This window comes from Monodon monoceros, unplaced genomic scaffold, assembly GCF_005190385.1.
Source record: "Monodon monoceros isolate NGI ecotype Baffin Bay Population unplaced genomic scaffold, NGI_Narwhal_1 Super_Scaffold_3, whole genome shotgun sequence".
Classification (NCBI taxonomy): Eukaryota; Metazoa; Chordata; class Mammalia; order Artiodactyla; family Monodontidae; genus Monodon; species Monodon monoceros.
The window spans coordinates 6,505,716-6,510,189 of NW_021703780.1; the positions used below are offsets into that span (position 1 = coordinate 6,505,716).

The 4,474-nt window shown below is 47.3% G+C and overlaps 1 protein-coding gene across 1 annotated transcript in view; it reads left to right on the forward strand.

Moving 5' to 3' along the window:
* The window catches only part of BMP6 (bone morphogenetic protein 6), a 144,441-nt gene that overhangs the window by 129,055 nt on the left and 10,912 nt on the right, over positions 1-4,474 (forward strand). The gene's annotated exons all lie outside the window — the stretch shown is intronic.

Consider the following 4,474-nt stretch of genomic DNA (forward strand, 5'->3'; position numbering starts at 1 on the left):
GGCAGGCAGACTCTCTACCACTGCGCCACCAGGGGAGCCCGGGAATCTGTTAGAAGTGCGAGTTTGCAAGGCCCCGCCTCAGAAACTCTAACAGTCTGTGTGTTAACAAGGCCTCCAGGGGATTCTGATGCAGGCTGACCTTGAGAACCTCTGCTATGATGGTTAAGAGCCACGTTGCCTGGGTTCAAATCCAGCTGAGTGAGTGTGAGCAAGTTGCTTAACCCATATGTGCCTCAGTTTCCTGCTCTGTAAACCTGTGGTGGTATGAATAGTATTTTGTTTGCCTCTTCGGGCGGTCGTGAGAAGCTAACATATGTAGGAGAAGTCCTACATATGTTTACATGGTAAACACCATGTAAGGGCAAAGCTGTGTTAATATCCTGACAGCAAAGTGATTTGTACTGGTTTATTGAAGATGAAGTATCCCTTACAGAGTGGAAGTGCGTTTGATATATGAACTTTTTATGCTCATCCTAGAGGTGCACATTGGGTAATTTCAAGTACCATAAAATCAATGAGAGCTTGGCTGATTATATAATAATAGTGTTCCTTCACCCTTGTTACTCAAATCCGTGTGTGTGTGTGTGTGTGTGTGTGTGTGTGTAGCAGTTTACTCTGATTTGTAATGCTTTGTTTTCAAATATCCTATTTCTTTCTATCTTTTTAGTTGGTAAAAGTTTAGACGTAATCCTCTATATACGATACATTACATAAGAAAAAAGTAAAAATCCTTGCCTTACTGTCTAATTTTCATTGATTTTTGACTTTCATTCTATTTGAAAATTGTACTTCTCGCCTAAAGAAGACCTCGATGCCACTGGAGTGGGGTTTAGAAGGGAGCCCCTGCTGTTTGCATAGCAAAGTCAGGAGCGTCTTGTTTGAGGCGACACTTTGACAGAGTGCGTAGACTGAGAAGGTCATGTGTCACTGAAGAAAAGTAAATAGATGTGGGTCACATCAGACCCATTTTAGTGACTTGCCATAAATAGTGTCTCTTAAATACCTGAGTTACTGGAAGCATTGAGCCAGTAAAGTCCCTCCTCAAAGCTGTCATTCTTTTTGAAAGTTCCTCACCCTTTCTGAGTGTGTGTCAGTGATGTTTTCAGTCTAGACAGAGGGCTTTGTGCCTGGGAAAAGGAGGAGGGTGAGACCGGGAGCCACTGGAGTCCCAGCAGCAGGCGTTAGGCATCTCAACCTTTACTTCCTGCGCGACCTTTCACCCCTCCGACACTGACCATGACATGAGAAGTCACTCATGATTTCTCATCCTGTACCAGCCCTGAGCATCTGGTTGTGTTTTCTGTATCCAGCCGCCATTGGCATTGATGTGCAGTGGATTTTAAACTCTGACTTTATTATTCCAAGCCCTTGTTTGGGTAATTACTACCTCTGCCCTGTACTTTAGAAAAAAATTTTTATTGAACTAGAGTTGATTTACTATATTTTGTTAGTTTCAGGTATACGCCAAAGTGATTCAGTTCTGTGTGTGTACATACACACACACACACACACACACACACACACACACACACATACTTTTTTCAAATTCCTTCCCATGATAGGTTATTACAAGGTGGTGAATATAGTTCCCTGTGCTATACAGTAGGTCCTTGTTGTTTATCTTTTTTTTTTTTTTTTTTTTTGTGGTACGCGGGCCTCTCACTGTCGTGGCCTCTCCCATTGCGGAGCACAGGCTCCAGACGCACAGGCTCAGCGGCCATGGCTCACGGGCCCAGCCACTCCGCGGCATGTGGGATCCTCCCGGACCGGGGCACGAACCCATATCCCCTGCATCGGCAGGCGGACTCCCAGCCACTGCGCCACCAGGGAAGCCCTGTTTATCTATTTTATATACAGTTGTATGTATCTGTTAATCCCCAGTTCCCAATTTATCCCTCCCCCCCTTTCCCCTTTAGTAACCATGATTGTTCTCTATATCTGTGAGTCTCTTATTTGTAAATAAGTTCATTTGTATGATTTTTTAGGATTCAACAAATAAGTGATCTCATGTGATATTTGCCTGCCTATACTTTTCTTGACTCTGCTTTTGAAGCCTGAGCTCCGGTTTCAAGCTGTAGTTACCCCACTTAACACCTGTGTGGCCTTCACACCCTTACCCTCTCCAGGCTGCACGCCCTCAGCTCTAGAAGAGACACGTAATAGGACCTGCCTTCCCCGGGCTTCCCTTGGAGCGGCGGGAGCTCTTCTCGAGGCCCCGCTTGGTGAAAGCACACGGGAAATATTTGCTGTTCCTCCAGCCATTGAGCCCAGCTATTTCAAGCCCATGCTCTCCAACACTTCCCTTCTAAGGGACCTGAGCATCCTAGGTTTAAGTGGCTGAATCTGATTCGCCCTCAGTGCCCTGAGCCCCGGAGCTCTTCCTGTCTCCAGGCTCAGCTGCGACCCTGCGTGTGTGGATCCATGGGTCTCCTAAGCTGTGAGGACCGGCGCTGTCCTCGCTGGACAGTCAGCGAGGTGTGGCCCAGAAGCATCACCAATTCCTGGGGACCCCAGTGGGACTCCGGAGCAGAGTCAGGGTAGAAACTCGGGCTCCCGTGTCCACCAAACCCCACGCACCCTGTGGACTTCATTTCTTCCCCATCATGGTTATGCGTTCTTCCCCTTCCCTCTTTAAGTCACGCCCTTCTCCTCTTTTCCTTTTTCTCTGCTTCTCTCTCCCATTTTTGGATGATGGCCTCTGTCCCATCGCCCCACTTTCTCTGCTAACAGACTCCCCCGTTCCTTCATCATTAATTCTTTTTAAATATAAAAGCTCATTCTAGCTCTTTCTACCAGCTATGCCACGCCCATATCTTGGGCTGTATTTCTCTGCATCCTTGTTAGAAGTCCTGAAAACATGTGCATGGAAGCTCTTAGTGACCAGTGGCCCTCGGCTCTAACCCCACACGGACCCTCTTCAGCTCAGGGGCAGCCTCACGCCCTGACATTCTCACCGCGTCTTCATTCTAGAAGCTGCCCCTCTGACAAGAACATGTCTTGTGCATCCTTTGGGACTAGGGTGACTTTTCCCACATTGCCGTTCATAGTGTCTGTGTTATTTCTGGATGAAGGTCTTCTCCAACCTTTCAGAACAGCATTGATGTCTTTTTACATCTTCACTTCAAAGCTTTGGACCCGCCACCTCCTCTTGCTGCTTTCCACGAACACCCCCCCGTCTGCCTGCCCACAGCCACCTCAGTGATGGGGGGGGGTAATTTCTCAGCAGGGTGTGTGACACATGCGGGGAGGGGGGGTGCTTTATAGATGGCAGGCGGTGATGTGTCCCCTGCAGACTCTGTCCACCAGCTGAGTAAACGACGTGTAGGCACACCTACTGCTTGGAACTTGGAAAAGATGACAATAGCATTGCCTTCTAACTCGAGCCATGTAAACAGGAAAAATTGTTTCCCCTCTGAGAAGTCTAACATTTTTAACTCAGATGTTTCACTGGCCTCCCAAACGTTTGATGGAGTAGAGATACATTGTATTCATTTGTCACAGGTTGTCTTTCATAATAATCTCAAAAGGCAGGAAGTCATTGTGGAAAACTCTGAATCCACTTATTTTCTTTTCACCAGATTGTTCTTGCAATTACTGGTCATGTGTCCATAAACTCACACCTGAGTCTCAGTTTCCCCAGCTGTAAAATGGGGTAATGATATTCTACCTAGTTTTCAGGATGGTTGAAGCAAAGTAGATGCAAGCGCTTTATGACCGATTTAAATGTACACTGTTAGGACCTCCCTGGTGGTGCGGTGGTTAAGAATCCGCCTGCCAGTGCAGGGGACACGGGTTCGAGTCCTGGTCCGGGAAGATCCCACATGCTGCAGAGCAACTAAGCCCGTGCCCCACAACTACTGAGCCCGTGTGCCACAACTACTGAAGTCCATACGCCTAGAGCCCGTGCTGTGCAACAAGAGAAGCCACCGCAATGAGAAGCCTGCACACCTTAACGAAGAGTAGCCCCTGCTCGCCACAACTAGAGAAAGCCCACGCATAGCAACGAAGATCCAATGCAGCCAAAAATAAATACATAAATAAATTTATAAAATAAATAAATGTACACTGTTAGTATTGTGATGGTCATCTTAAATTTAGTATTGAATTCTAGTAGTTTTTCTGTTCTGTAAGCTCTTGCAGCAAAATATTTCCAGCACCAGGGGACTTGACTCTTTCCATGGCTAAAACCTCCCCCTTCCCTGTCGTGGGAATTCCAGGCCATTTCGTGCCAGTGTCTCTGGGACGTCAACTCAGACTGTGTCCTCGCGACACACCAAGGTGACCGTCCTACACGCTGCCTTGTCATGGCATGTGGGTCCCTCACCCCATCTTCCCACACTAGAGTTATATCAGCTGGAAACTGTTAAAAAAAAAAAAAAAAGTAAAAGTAGTCCCTGTGGAGCCCAGTGGAAGGAACGGGCTCGGTGAGTTTGCCTCAAAGGGCCCCAGCATGGCTCACAGAGGGGCAGGGACA